The 16,823-nt window shown below is 26.5% G+C and overlaps 2 long non-coding RNA genes across 4 annotated transcripts; both read right to left on the bottom strand.

The window, feature by feature from the left end:
* Positions 1-237: 237 nt before the first annotated feature.
* LOC113549903 lies at positions 238-901 on the bottom strand. Of its 2 annotated transcripts, none has more exons than XR_003404972.1 (3): positions 837-901; positions 630-772; positions 238-514 (listed from the first exon to the last, which is right to left on the bottom strand). It is a non-coding gene; the product is annotated as an uncharacterized LOC113549903 (long non-coding RNA). The 2 variants fall into 2 exon arrangements; XR_003404971.1 differs by having other exon boundaries at positions 643-772.
* Positions 902-10,379: 9,478 nt separating this feature from the next.
* On the bottom strand, positions 10,380-10,825 carry LOC113550059. Of its 2 annotated transcripts, none has more exons than XR_003404993.1 (3): positions 10,761-10,825; positions 10,554-10,696; positions 10,380-10,438 (listed from the first exon to the last, which is right to left on the bottom strand). It is a non-coding gene; the product is annotated as an uncharacterized LOC113550059 (long non-coding RNA). The 2 variants fall into 2 exon arrangements; XR_003404992.1 differs by having other exon boundaries at positions 10,567-10,696.
* Positions 10,826-16,823: the final 5,998 nt, after the last annotated feature.

Here is a 16,823-nt window from a genome sequence, read left to right as displayed (position 1 = left end):
CAGTATTGTCTAGTCAAATTTCAACATGGGATGTCCAAATTTTCACAACTACTAAAAATGGTAATTCATGTATCATCGTGCCTTGAAAGATCTGCTGTGCTGCAATCTGAAAAAATGTAGTCAGTTAAAATGTGAAATTGGTAAAGAACAACATTAGAATACAGAGTTTTATATGCAATTAAAAATATGAATTTAAAATACGAGTCAAAATTATCATATAAAAGCATGTTTTATAATGTTTATGAAGTATCATCATCAATGAAATACATGGAAGTTAATAATGCTAAATAAGAATCATTTACTTAATCTAATGGTAAGGGTTTCATAACACTAACTTTTTGTTACATTTCTATTATGTTGCTATCATTTACATTCATTCACGTACCGTGCAAAACACCATTATTAATATTAATACCTTCTAATCCATATCAAACATAGGATGTTGAAACTATTCCAAGCACTAAAAATGTTAATTCATGCTCAGCAAGCCTTGAGTGATCTGTTGCACTGCAATCTGAAAAATATGAAAGTTAATAATGGTAAATAAGCATCATTACTTAATATAATGGTCAAGGTTACATGACTTTTAGTAACACTACTATTAATTGAATCACAATTATATTCTATACCCATTACTCGTACTTTGCATAAAACCATTATTATTATCAGTATCGTCTAGTCCATTTTCAACGTAGGATGTTGTAACTTTGTCAAGTGTTAGAAACGTTAATTCATGTCTTAGCAATCCTTAAGTGATCTGCTGTACTGCCATCTAAAAAAAAATTGTCAGTTAATTATGTATAATGGTTGGAGGATAAAATGTCACTACTACACACCATAAAGAGATCGAAAGTCTGTTTATGACAACTAGTACGTGGACAACACTGAATAATTCAGAAATGGAAATAATCAAACAAAAACTAACAGACAAACTTCATTCCTATTTCAAAATACTTGAAAACAATTTAAAGTTGAAATTTAAATACAAATACGAATATAAAACTGCAAAAAGATATGAAATATAAATCAGACAGTAAATACAAACGGTTATATCAATAGATAAACAATGTTTTATATCACTAAACCACAATCATGGATGAAAAACATCATATCAATTCGGATTAGAATATTCAACTTATTACATTTTATCTCTGGCCGCCGAATTCAAAAATGTTTAATATTATAATATTTTCATATACACATACAATTTCAAAACTGATTAACTGAGCATAATATAATGAAATAAATTTCCAATAATATTGTATACTTTGTAAATTCAGCAGGCAGTTGTATAAATATTATGAGTCTTAACATAGATACATAGTAACTAGTAAGACAAAAGTCAAAAAGTAATAACATTAAACTATATATGTATGTATTATTTAAGTGTTTAGATAGTTGCAGGTAAGCATTTATTATGCATTAATATTCTCCGGACTGTACAGTCCACTGGTTAACTAATTGAACTTAAGTAAACGGTCTTATATGTTATATATCTTATACATATAACGATTCATTATTTGAATACTTAACAATGTAAATAAATCATAATAATTTATTTTTTATGTTCGATGTCCATAAAATTTAAATCTTTATCTCCTATAAATATTACCGAAGTTATATTGTGAAATTCAAAACAAATTACTACCAATCATACTAATATATTGCATATTAAATATACACATATAATTAAAACTAATAAATAATAAATGAAATGTTGTATTCGAGCAGATTTGAGTCTGAAGTGATCAGAAGTAATCTACTGACTGCGTCGTGCATTTTAAAAATGATGGTCGTATACACAACGAAATCGCTTAGGTACATATTGAATTCTTAACGCTAAACGAGGGATATAAACACTATAAACATTAAATAGATGTATTCTCTATATGATTTGATGAAAAACTATTTATAAATAAACTATTTTTTATGCTGTTGGCGTAATTGCTAAACGTTGAAACCTTAACAAACATAAAACGTGTAAAAAAAACAAAGTTCAAAAAGATACTTCGTTAAATCGTTATACGGCGGTATAGGTACCATACAGAAAAGTATGCGTGTACGAAAAAACAAGCCATTCGATTTTTTTAACCTTTCAAACTCGTCGTAGCATTTATGAGTCAGCACTCAAATTTCGAAATGATTAAACAAAAACTCAAATTCAAAAAATTCGAAAAATACGTAAAATCTAAGTGCCAAAAATAAAAATATAATCGTAACTTCGCAACAAAACGTCCGATTCCTTCGGTTTTGGTAGCGTTCGAATTTTTACAAAAACGTCTAAACGATGCGTAGAAAAAAATCGCTCTGACCACCAAAAAATTAATTGTTTCGTGGCGACAAAGTCCAAAAACTGCAAAATCCTAATTTCCGACGCCAAAAATAGGGGTAAAAATGAATTCTACAGTGTCACCACGGGACGCCGATTTTGATCACAGACCTACGAAAAACTGAACTTGTGAACAACAGAAACGTGGAACAAATATTAAACATTTTTTAAAATATCCATGGGGGGAGGGGCACAAGGAGCCATAGGACACTGCTACCACCGAAGCACTTTATGTAAAACGACTTTAAACAGAAATTTCCGTGAAGTAACTATGCCCCATACATCGAAACCCGGCCGAGTAACACTCGACTAAAAAATTCAAATTTCGGAATTCCAAGACCCCAATGTGGGGTAAAAACGGCATTTACGGTGTCCACAACAGATACCGCTTTTGATCGGCATCATCCAAAATACCAGAATCTTGAGTTTCAAACACGTCGAACGACCACTAAGGTTTTTCAAAAATATATTTGAGGGAAACAAATATTTATGCAAATATACAGTACTTATAAAGTTTTTTTTTTATTTATTTATTAAAATTAAAATGTTTCAGCATTTTATCATGCTATTACAAGTTTACTAACGTGTTCAATTACAAATAACAAATTACAATTACTAATATTTTTAGTTAGTGATATAGTGATATACATGCTAATGTTAGTTAATATTTATTTTTTAGTGGTAATTTAAAATCGATCTTCGTCTTCGCTTGACTGTGATAGAAAGAGATCTTGGGGTAGACGTGGTTTTAAACGCCGATTTTTCGTTTTTTATTTCCCAGGTTGTAGAACCGTGCGCCATCAGATGTATTGAGATTTGCATGAAAGTTTTTGAATTGTATTTTTATCCAGTCTTGGAGAAGAGGGATTCCCGTGACTTATAACTTTATACATAATAATAGTACTAATCATAGATAATGATGAAACACACTGCGAAATTAAGAATATTTACGCTATTGCAAAGATGTTTAAAGTCTACCTTTTGTAACTTGTACCTACGTATAATAAGTAATATAGTTGTTTTATTTACATAGAATATTATATGACTTTGACGTTTGCAATTTGTGAATATATTTCGTACAAATTGTACCAAGTCGTAATTGTTTATAGTTTTTTTGTTGCTTTTGGTAATTAAAATGTAGAAGGTTCAGTATTATCATACCGTTTAGGGTGATGTTAAACTTTTATTACTGAAACATATAATTATATATGCAAACTTGCAGTAAGTAAATAAAATAAATATTTAAAAAAGTTTTATATTGTATAACATAACTTTTCTAAAACTTTGCAATTTACAACTCGTTATTTCAACACATGATATAATCTGTTGTTATGATATTCATCTATAGATTTTGAGATTCAAATTGAAATACTAACATTTTTAATATTGGTTGTTTCGTTTCGAAATCTTAGAGGTTCAACGCAGTGACACCTCGAGATCAAATTTCTGTTCTAAAGAATTTTCAATTTCAATTTGAAAATTAAAAATTGCTAAAAACAAATTTCCTGCCAATTTTTTTTTTTAAACTGCACATTTAAATCATCATTTACCGTCTAAACAATTGAGTTGAAAAACTTTTACTAATTGGAAGACGCATCTAGGGACGAATTTGTCTCGGTCTTTGAACATTTTATCCAAAGGGGCCAGTATTAAAGGATTTAGTTTTGGAGTTTTGGATAACGTAATAACTAATAATAAATTGAGTTTTAACACAAAAATTTATGAAAAATTCAGAATTTGGACAGTTACACTGCAACAAAGTCATAAATGAGTAGATAATTTTTATATAATATGCAATGGTTTGTGAGGAATAATATTGAAAATTTTGAAAGTGCAGTAGGGTTGCCTATACAAAACACCTTCAAATCTGCATGACAAAATAATAAAATACAAAATGCGCTCAATTTCACTATTTGAGGTGTACTGTAAGATAAAATAATTAATAAAATAAATTATATCATAGAGATAGAATATTAGAAGAATCTACCAATATTCTATATTTCAAAATTAATTAAATCGTATAAAATTTGCCTATAGACCCCTTCTGTTGATAAAAAAAAAGGATCCGACAAACTGGCTATATTAATTAAGCATATGAATATATTATGATCACTAATATTTTTGAAAATATAAACAAAAAAAAAGATCACAAATGTCCATAAAACTTTACTCATAAGTCATAAATTTTTTTTATAAGTAGGTATTAAAAACCTTTATTTTGATATTTATCAAAATCACAAAAAAAAAAAACTAACTCTTTTCTAGTTAAAAGTTGTCTGTCCTGTATTTTTAAGTTTTGAAAATGTTATACATAATTTTTCATACGTAGTTGTAGTTCATAAGATTAAAATCATAAAATCTAGATATGTAAAAAGATAATTATTTGTTATACACATTTCAAGTTCAAATTTGATTGAAATCAAATATAGCAACAAAGATCACTAATGATTTATAATTGAAAAATATTCGTGGGCATATAAAAATTTTAGAATACATTATTACATTTTATACATTTATTGGCCTTAAATAATAAAAGTGAATTGCATAAAATTATTAAATTTATCGGAATCTTCTTGTCCATTATAGATGTAGGATGTTAAAACTTTTCAAAGTGGTGAAAATGTTAATTCATGTTTCAGCAAGCCTTAAAAGATCTGCTTTACTGCCATCTGAAAAACATAGTCAATTAAATCTGTAAAATTGGTGGAGAATAACTTGAGAATACAGTGTTTTATAAGCACTTGAAAATATGAATTTATAATTCGAGTCAAAATTATCATATAAAAGGATATTTTATAGTGTTAATGAAGTATCAGCTTAGATAAAATTTATGAAAATTATTAATGGATAATTAGAATTGTTTTCGTAATCTAATGGTAAGGGTTTCATGACACTAACTCGAGAATTGATTGTTTCATAAGCAGTTAAAAATATGAATTTATAACACGAGTCAAAATTATCATATAAAACCAAGTTTTATAATGTTTATGAAGTATCAGCATCAATGCAATACATGGAAGTAAATAATGCTAAATAAGAAACATATTCTCTTTCTAGTGGTCACAGTTTCAAGACACTCAATTGAGAATTAAGTGTTTCGTAAACCATAAACAATTTGAATTAGAAATATACGTCAAAATTATCAAAAAAAACATGTTTTATAGTGTTTATGAAGTATCAGATTAAGTGAAATGTATGAATGTAATTAATGCTAAATCAGATCCATATTCTCTTTCTAGTGGTCAAGGTTTCAAGATACTAACATGAGAATTGAGTATTTTATAAGCAATTAAAAAAATGAATTTGTAAAATACGTCAAATTTACCATATAAAAACTTGTTTTATAGAGTTTATGAAGTATTGGCTTAAATGAAATGTATGAAAGTAATTAATGTTAAATAAAAAACATATTCTCTTTCTAGTGGTCAAAGTTTCAAGAGACTAAATTGAGAATTCAGTATTTCATAAGCCATAAAAAATTAGAATTTTTAATATACTCCAAATTTACCATATAAAAACATGTTTTATAGTGTTTATGAAGTATCAGCATCAACAAAAATACATGCAAGTTAATAATGCTAAATAAGAATCATTTACTTAATTCATTGGTCTTGGTTTCATGATACTAATTTTTTGTTTCACTAGTATTAATTTGCTATCAATTATATTCAATAACCATTACACACACATTGCATAAATCCAATATTATTATCAATATCTTCTAGTTTATTTTCAAAATAAGATGTTGATACTTTCCCAAAGTGGTATGAATGCAAATTCCTGTCTCAGCAAGCCTTGATTGAACTGTTACACTGCAATCTGAAAAAATGTAGTCAGTTAAATATGTAAAATTAGTGGAGAATTAATTGAGAATTGAGTGTTTCATAAGCAGTTTAAAATATGAATTTATAAAATAGAATTCAAAATTATAGATTTATGAAGCATGTTTGAATAGAAGTAATATGAAATAAGATCATAATGGTGGTTTGAATAACATGAGAATTGAGTGTTTCATAAGCATAAAAATTTGAATTTTTAATATACTCATTTATCATATAAAAACATTTATATGTTTATGAAATTGGCTTAAATGTAATGTATGAAAGTAATTAATGCTAAATAAGAAACAATTCTTTTCTAGTGGTGAAGGTTTCAAGGTACTAACATGAGAATTGAGTATTTTATAAGCCATTAAAAATGAATTTGTAAAATACTCAAATTTATCATATAAAAACATGTTTTATAGAGTTTATGAAACATTGGCTTAAATGTAATGTATGAAAGTAATTAATGCTAAATAAGAAACATATTCTCTTTCTAGTGGTGAAGGTTTCAAGATACTAACATGAGAATTGAGTATTTTATAAGCAATTAAAAAAATGAATTTGTAAAATACGTCAATTTACCATATAAAAACATGTTTTATAGAGTTTATGAAACAGGCTTAAATGAATGTATGAAAGTAATTAATGCTAAATAAGATCAATTTCTCTTCTAGTGGTCAAGGTTTCAAGATACTAACAGAATTGAGTGTTTCATAACCATAAAAAATTTGAATTTTTAATATACTCCAAAATTATCATATAAAAACAAGTTTTATAGAGTTTATGAAACATTGGCTTAAATGAAATGTATGAAAGTAATTAATGCTAAATAAAAACAATTCTCTTTCTAGTGGTCAAGGTTTCAAGATACTAACATGAGAATTGAGTATTTTATAAGCATTAAAAAAATGAATTTGTAAAAAATTTACCATATAAAAACATGTTTTATAGTGTTTATGAAGTATTGGCTTAAATGAAATGTATGAGACTCATTAATGCTAAATAAGAAACATATTCTCTTTCTAGTGGTCAAGGTTTCAAGATACTAACATGAGAATTGAGTATTTTATAAGCAATTAAAAAAATGAATTTGTAAAATACGCCAAATTTACCATATAAAAACATGTTTTATAGTGTTTATGAAGTATTGGCTTAAATGAAATGTATGAAAGTAATTAATGCTAAATAAGAAACATATTCTCTTACTAGTGGTAAAGGTTTCAAGGTACTAACATGAGAATTGAGTATTTTATAAGCAATTAAAAAATTTGAATTTTTAATATAATCCAAAATTATCATATAAAAACAAGTTTTATAGAGTTTATGAAACATTGGCATAAATGAAATGTATGTTAGTTATTAATGCTAAATTAGAACCATTTTCTCAACCTAGTGGTCAAGGTTTCAAGGTACTAACATGAGAATTGAGTATTTTATAAGCCATAAAAAATCTGAATTTGTAAAATACGCCAAATTTACCATATAAAAACATGTTTTATAGTGTTTATGAAGTATTGGCTTAAATGTAATGTATGAAAGTAATTAATGCTAAATAAGAAACATATTCTCTTTCTAGTAGTGAAGGTTTCAAGGTACTAACATGAGAATTGAGTGTTTAATAAGCCATAAAAAATTTGAATTTTTAATATACTCCAAATTTACCATATAAAAACATGTTTTATAGTGTTTATGAAGTATTGGCTTAAATGAAATGTATGAAAGTAATTAATGCTAAATAAGAAACATATTCTATTTCTAGTGGTGAAGGTTTCAAGATACTAACATGAGAATTGAGTATTTTATAAGCAATTAAAAAAATGAATTTGTAAAATACGCCAAATTTACCATATAAAAACATGTTTTATAGAGTTTATGAAACATTGGCTTAAATGTAATGTATGAAAGTAATTAATGCTAAATCAGATTCAATTTCTCTTTCTTGTGGTCAAGGTTTCAAGATACTAACATGAGAATTGAGTGTTTCATAAGCCATAAAAAATTTGAATTTTTAATATACTCTAAATTTACCATATAATAACATGTTTTATAGTGTTTATGAAGTATTAGCTTAAATGTAATGTATGAAAGTAATTAATGCTAATTAAGAAACATATTCTATTTCTAGTGGTGAAGGTTTCAAGATACTAACATGAGAATTGAGTATTTTATAAGCAATTAAAAAAATGAATTTGTAAAATACGTCAAATTTACTATATAAAAACATGTTTTATAGAGTTTATGAAACATTGGCTTAAATGTAATGTATGAAAGTAATTAATCCTGAATAAGAAACATATTCTCTTTCTAGTGGTCAAGGTTTCAAGATACTAACATGAGAATTGAGTATTTTATAAGCAATTAAAAAAATGAATTTGTAAAATACGTCAAATTTACCATATAAAAACATGTTTTATAGAGTTTATGAAACATTGGCTTAAATGTAATGTATGAAAGTAATTAATGCTAAATCAGATCCAATTTCTCTTTCTAGTGGTCAAGGTTTCTAGATACTAACATGAGAATTGAGTGTTTCATAAGCCATAAAAAATTTGAATTTTTAATATACTCCAAAATTATCATATAAAAACAAGTTTTATAGAGTTTATGAAACATTGGCATAAATGAAATGTATGTTAGTTATTAATGCTAAATTAGAACCATTTTCTCAACCTAGTGGTCAACGTTTAAAGATACTAACATAAGAATTGAGTATTTTATAAGCAGTTAAAAAAATGAATTTGTAAAACACGCCAAATTTACCATATAAAAACATGTTTTATAGTGTTTATGAAGTATTGGCTTAAATGAAATGTATGAGACTCATTAATGCTAAATAAGAAACATATTATCTTTCTAGTGGTCAAGGTTTCAAGGTACTAACATGAGAATTGAGTGTTTCATAAGCCATAAAAAATTAGAATTTTTAATATACTCCAAATTTACCATATAAAAACATGTTTTATAGTGTTTATGAAGTATCAGCATCAACAAAAATACATGCAAGTTAATAATGCTAAATAAGAATCATTTACTTAATTCATTGGTCTTGGTTTCATGATACTAATTTTTTGTTTCACTAGTATTAATTTGATATCAATTATATTCAATAACCATTACACACACATTGCATAAATCCAATATCACTATCAATATCTTCTAATTTATTTTCAAAATAAGATGTTGATACTTTCCCAAAGTGGTATGAATGCAAATTTCTGTCTCAGCAAGCCTTGGGTGAACTGCTGCACTGTAATCTGAAATAAATGTAGTCAGTTAAATATGTAAAATTGATGGAGAATTAATTGAGAATTGAGTGGTTCATAAGCCATTAAATATTTGAATTAGTAATATACGTCAAAATTATTATAAAAAAACAAGTTTTATAGAGTTTATAAAGTATTGGCTTAAATGAAATGTATGAAAGTAATAAATGCTAAATAAGAAACCAATTCTCTATCTAGTGGTCAAGGTTTCAAGACGCTAAATTGAGAATTGACTTTTCTATAAAAAGTTAAAAATAGGAATTTATAATTCTCATTAAAATTATCATATTAAATCATGTTTTATAGTGTTTATGAAGTATCAGCATCAATAAAAATACATGGAAGTTAATAACGCTAAATAAGAATCATTTACTTAATTCATTGGTCTTTGTTTCATGATTCTAATTTTTTTTTCACTAATATTAAGTTGCTATCAATTACGTACAGTTATTATTAAACGTACCTTGCAAAATACCATTATTATTATTATTATTATTATTATTATTATCAGTATTGTCTAGTCAAATTTCAACATGGAATGTCCAAATTTTCACAACTACTAAAAATGGTAATTCATGTATCATCGTGCCTTGAAAGATCTGCTGTGCTGCAATCTGAAAAAATGTAGTCAGTTAAAATGTGAAATTGGTAAAGAACAACATTAGAATACAGAGTTTTATATGCAATTAAAAATATGAATTTAAAATACGAGTCAAAATTATCATATAAAAGCATGTTTTATAATGTTTATGAAGTATCATCATCAATGAAATACATGGAAGTTAATAATGCTAAATAAGAATCATTTACTTAATCTAATGGTAAGGGTTTCATAACACTAACTTTTTGTTACATTTCTATTATGTTGTTATCATTTACATTCATTCACGTACCGTGCAAAACACCATTATTAATATTAATACCTTCTAATCCATATCAAACATAGGATGTTGAAACTATTCCAAGCACTAAAAATGTTAATTCATGCTCAGCAAGCCTTGAGTGATCTGTTGCACTGCAATCTGAAAAATATGAAAGTTAATAATGGTAAATAAGCATCATTACTTAATATAATGGTCAAGGTTACATGACTTTTAGTAACACTACTATTAATTGAATCACAATTATATTCTATACCCATTACTCGTACTTTGCATAAAACCATTATTATTATCAGTATCGTCTAGTCCATTTTCAACGTAGGATGTTGTAACTTTGTCAAGTGTTAGAAACGTTAATTCATGTCTTAGCAATCCTTAAGTGATCTGCTGTACTGCCATCTAAAAAAAAATTGTCAGTTAATTATGTATAATGGTTGGAGGATAAAATGTCACTACTACACACCATAAAGAGATCGAAAGTCTGTTTATGACAACTAGTACGTGGACAACACTGAATAATTCAGAAATGGAAATAATCAAACAAAAACTAACAGACAAACTTCATTCCTATTTCAAAATACTTGAAAACAATTTAAAGTTGAAATTTAAATACAAATACGAATATAAAACTGCAAAAAGATATGAAATATAAATCAGACAGTAAATACAAACGGTTATATCAATAGATAAACAATGTTTTATATCACTAAACCACAATCATGGATGAAAAACATCATATCAATTCGGATTAGAATATTCAACTTATTACATTTTATCTCTGGCCGCCGAATTCAAAAATGTTTAATATTATAATATTTTCATATACACATACAATTTCAAAACTGATTAACTGAGCATAATATAATGAAATAAATTTCCAATAATATTGTATACTTTGTAAATTCAGCAGGCAGTTGTATAAATATTATGAGTCTTAACATAGATACATAGTAACTAGTAAGACAAAAGTCAAAAAGTAATAACATTAAACTATATATGTATGTATTATTTAAGTGTTTAGATAGTTGCAGGTAAGCATTTATTATGCATTAATATTCTCCGGACTGTACAGTCCACTGGTTAACTAATTGAACTTAAGTAAACGGTCTTATATGTTATATATCTTATACATATAACGATTCATTATTTGAATACTTAACAATGTAAATAAATCATAATAATTTATTTTTTATGTTCGATGTCCATAAAATTTAAATCTTTATCTCCTATAAATATTACCGAAGTTATATTGTGAAATTCAAAACAAATTACTACCAATCATACTAATATATTGCATATTAAATATACACATATAATTAAAACTAATAAATAATAAATGAAATGTTGTATTCGAGCAGATTTGAGTCTGAAGTGATCAGAAGTAATCTACTGACTGCGTCGTGCATTTTAAAAATGATGGTCGTATACACAACGAAATCGCTTAGGTACATATTGAATTCTTAACGCTAAACGAGGGATATAAACACTATAAACATTAAATAGATGTATTCTCTATATGATTTGATGAAAAACTATTTATAAATAAACTATTTTTTATGCTGTTGGCGTAATTGCTAAACGTTGAAACCTTAACAAACATAAAACGTGTAAAAAAAACAAAGTTCAAAAAGATACTTCGTTAAATCGTTATACGGCGGTATAGGTACCATACAGAAAAGTATGCGTGTACGAAAAAACAAGCCATTCGATTTTTTTAACCTTTCAAACTCGTCGTAGCATTTATGAGTCAGCACTCAAATTTCGAAATGATTAAACAAAAACTCAAATTCAAAAAATTCGAAAAATACGTAAAATCTAAGTGCCAAAAATAAAAATATAATCGTAACTTCGCAACAAAACGTCCGATTCCTTCGGTTTTGGTAGCGTTCGAATTTTTACAAAAACGTCTAAACGATGCGTAGAAAAAAATCGCTCTGACCACCAAAAAATTAATTGTTTCGTGGCGACAAAGTCCAAAAACTGCAAAATCCTAATTTCCGACGCCAAAAATAGGGGTAAAAATGAATTCTACAGTGTCACCACGGGACGCCGATTTTGATCACAGACCTACGAAAAACTGAACTTGTGAACAACAGAAACGTGGAACAAATATTAAACATTTTTTAAAATATCCATGGGGGGAGGGGCACAAGGAGCCATAGGACACTGCTACCACCGAAGCACTTTATGTAAAACGACTTTAAACAGAAATTTCCGTGAAGTAACTATGCCCCATACATCGAAACCCGGCCGAGTAACACTCGACTAAAAAATTCAAATTTCGGAATTCCAAGACCCCAATGTGGGGTAAAAACGGCATTTACGGTGTCCACAACAGATACCGCTTTTGATCGGCATCATCCAAAATACCAGAATCTTGAGTTTCAAACACGTCGAACGACCACTAAGGTTTTTCAAAAATATATTTGAGGGAAACAAATATTTATGCAAATATACAGTACTTATAAAGTTTTTTTTTTATTTATTTATTAAAATTAAAATGTTTCAGCATTTTATCATGCTATTACAAGTTTACTAACGTGTTCAATTACAAATAACAAATTACAATTACTAATATTTTTAGTTAGTGATATAGTGATATACATGCTAATGTTAGTTAATATTTATTTTTTAGTGGTAATTTAAAATCGATCTTCGTCTTCGCTTGACTGTGATAGAAAGAGATCTTGGGGTAGACGTGGTTTTAAACGCCGATTTTTCGTTTTTTATTTCCCAGGTTGTAGAACCGTGCGCCATCAGATGTATTGAGATTTGCATGAAAGTTTTTGAATTGTATTTTTATCCAGTCTTGGAGAAGAGGGATTCCCGTGACTTATAACTTTATACATAATAATAGTACTAATCATAGATAATGATGAAACACACTGCGAAATTAAGAATATTTACGCTATTGCAAAGATGTTTAAAGTCTACCTTTTGTAACTTGTACCTACGTATAATAAGTAATATAGTTGTTTTATTTACATAGAATATTATATGACTTTGACGTTTGCAATTTGTGAATATATTTCGTACAAATTGTACCAAGTCGTAATTGTTTATAGTTTTTTTGTTGCTTTTGGTAATTAAAATGTAGAAGGTTCAGTATTATCATACCGTTTAGGGTGATGTTAAACTTTTATTACTGAAACATATAATTATATATGCAAACTTGCAGTAAGTAAATAAAATAAATATTTAAAAAAGTTTTATATTGTATAACATAACTTTTCTAAAACTTTGCAATTTACAACTCGTTATTTCAACACATGATATAATCTGTTGTTATGATATTCATCTATAGATTTTGAGATTCAAATTGAAATACTAACATTTTTAATATTGGTTGTTTCGTTTCGAAATCTTAGAGGTTCAACGCAGTGACACCTCGAGATCAAATTTCTGTTCTAAAGAATTTTCAATTTCAATTTGAAAATTAAAAATTGCTAAAAACAAATTTCCTGCCAATTTTTTTTTTTAAACTGCACATTTAAATCATCATTTACCGTCTAAACAATTGAGTTGAAAAACTTTTACTAATTGGAAGACGCATCTAGGGACGAATTTGTCTCGGTCTTTGAACATTTTATCCAAAGGGGCCAGTATTAAAGGATTTAGTTTTGGAGTTTTGGATAACGTAATAACTAATAATAAATTGAGTTTTAACACAAAAATTTATGAAAAATTCAGAATTTGGACAGTTACACTGCAACAAAGTCATAAATGAGTAGATAATTTTTATATAATATGCAATGGTTTGTGAGGAATAATATTGAAAATTTTGAAAGTGCAGTAGGGTTGCCTATACAAAACACCTTCAAATCTGCATGACAAAATAATAAAATACAAAATGCGCTCAATTTCACTATTTGAGGTGTACTGTAAGATAAAATAATTAATAAAATAAATTATATCATAGAGATAGAATATTAGAAGAATCTACCAATATTCTATATTTCAAAATTAATTAAATCGTATAAAATTTGCCTATAGACCCCTTCTGTTGATAAAAAAAAAGGATCCGACAAACTGGCTATATTAATTAAGCATATGAATATATTATGATCACTAATATTTTTGAAAATATAAACAAAAAAAAAGATCACAAATGTCCATAAAACTTTACTCATAAGTCATAAATTTTTTTTATAAGTAGGTATTAAAAACCTTTATTTTGATATTTATCAAAATCACAAAAAAAAAAAACTAACTCTTTTCTAGTTAAAAGTTGTCTGTCCTGTATTTTTAAGTTTTGAAAATGTTATACATAATTTTTCATACGTAGTTGTAGTTCATAAGATTAAAATCATAAAATCTAGATATGTAAAAAGATAATTATTTGTTATACACATTTCAAGTTCAAATTTGATTGAAATCAAATATAGCAACAAAGATCACTAATGATTTATAATTGAAAAATATTCGTGGGCATATAAAAATTTTAGAATACATTATTACATTTTATACATTTATTGGCCTTAAATAATAAAAGTGAATTGCATAAAATTATTAAATTTATCGGAATCTTCTTGTCCATTATAGATGTAGGATGTTAAAACTTTTCAAAGTGGTGAAAATGTTAATTCATGTTTCAGCAAGCCTTAAAAGATCTGCTTTACTGCCATCTGAAAAACATAGTCAATTAAATCTGTAAAATTGGTGGAGAATAACTTGAGAATACAGTGTTTTATAAGCACTTGAAAATATGAATTTATAATTCGAGTCAAAATTATCATATAAAAGGATATTTTATAGTGTTAATGAAGTATCAGCTTAGATAAAATTTATGAAAATTATTAATGGATAATTAGAATTGTTTTCGTAATCTAATGGTAAGGGTTTCATGACACTAACTCGAGAATTGATTGTTTCATAAGCAGTTAAAAATATGAATTTATAACACGAGTCAAAATTATCATATAAAACCAAGTTTTATAATGTTTATGAAGTATCAGCATCAATGCAATACATGGAAGTAAATAATGCTAAATAAGAAACATATTCTCTTTCTAGTGGTCACAGTTTCAAGACACTCAATTGAGAATTAAGTGTTTCGTAAACCATAAACAATTTGAATTAGAAATATACGTCAAAATTATCAAAAAAAACATGTTTTATAGTGTTTATGAAGTATCAGATTAAGTGAAATGTATGAAAGTAATTAATGCTAAATCAGATCCAATTTCTCTTTCTAGTGGTCAAGGTTTCAAGATACTAACATGAGAATTGAGTATTTTATAAGCAATTAAAAAAATGAATTTGTAAAATACGTCAAATTAACCATATAAAAACTTGTTTTATAGAGTTTATGAAGTATTGGCTTAAATGAAATGTATGAAAGTAATTAATGTTAAATAAAAAACATATTCTCTTTCTAGTGGTCAAAGTTTCAAGAGATTAAATTGAGAATTCAGTATTTCATAAGCCATAAAAAATTAGAATTTTTAATATACTCCAAATTTACCATATAAAAACATGTTTTATAGTGTTTATGAAGTATCAGCATCAACAAAAATACATGCAAGTTAATAATGCTAAATAAGAATCATTTACTTAATTCATTGGTCTTGGTTTCATGATACTAATTTTTTGTTTCACTAGTATTAATTTGATATCAATTATATTCAATAACCATTACACACACATTGCATAAATCCAATATCACTATCAATATCTTCTAATTTATTTTCAAAATAAGATGTTGATACTTTCCCAAAGTGGTATGAATGCAAATTTCTGTCTCAGCAAGCCTTGGGTGAACTGCTGCACTGTAATCTGTAATAAATATAGTCAGTTAAATATGTAAAATTGATGGAGAATTAATTGAGAATTGAGTGGTTCATAAGCCATTAAATATTTGAATTAGTAATATACGTCAAAATTATTATAAAAAAACAAGTTTTATAGAGTTTATAAAGTATTGGCTTAAATGAAATGTATGAAAGTAATTAATGCTAAATAAGAAACCAATTCTCTATCTAGTGGTCAAGGTTTCAAGACGCTAAATTGAGAATTGACTTTTCTATAAAAAGTTAAAAATAGGAATTTATAATTCTCATTAAAATTATCATATTAAATCATGTTTTATAGTGTTTATGAAGTATCAGCATCAATAAAAATACATGGAAGTTAATAACGCTAAATAAGAATCATTTACTTAATTCATTGGTCTTTGTTTCATGATTCTAATTTTTTTTTCACTAATATTAAGTTGCTATCAATTACGTACAGTTATTATTAAACGTACCTTGCAAAATACCATTATTATTATTATTATTATTATTATTATCAGTATTGTCTAGTCAAATTTCAACATGGAATGTCCAAATTTTCACAACTACTAAAAATGGTAATTCATGTATCATCGTGCCTTGAAAGATCTGCTGTGCTGCAATCTGAAAAAATGTAGTCAGTTAAAATGTGAAATTGGTAAAGAACAACATTAGAATACAGAGTTTTATATGCAATTAAAAATATGAATTTAAAATACGAGTCAAAATTATCATATAAAAGCATGTTTTATAAT

Source organism: Rhopalosiphum maidis, chromosome 1, assembly GCF_003676215.2.
Source record: "Rhopalosiphum maidis isolate BTI-1 chromosome 1, ASM367621v3, whole genome shotgun sequence".
NCBI lineage: Eukaryota > Metazoa > Arthropoda > Insecta > Hemiptera > Aphididae > Rhopalosiphum > Rhopalosiphum maidis.
The sequence above is the reverse complement of the archived record's forward strand: the minus strand, read 5'-3'. Positions and strand labels throughout refer to the sequence as shown.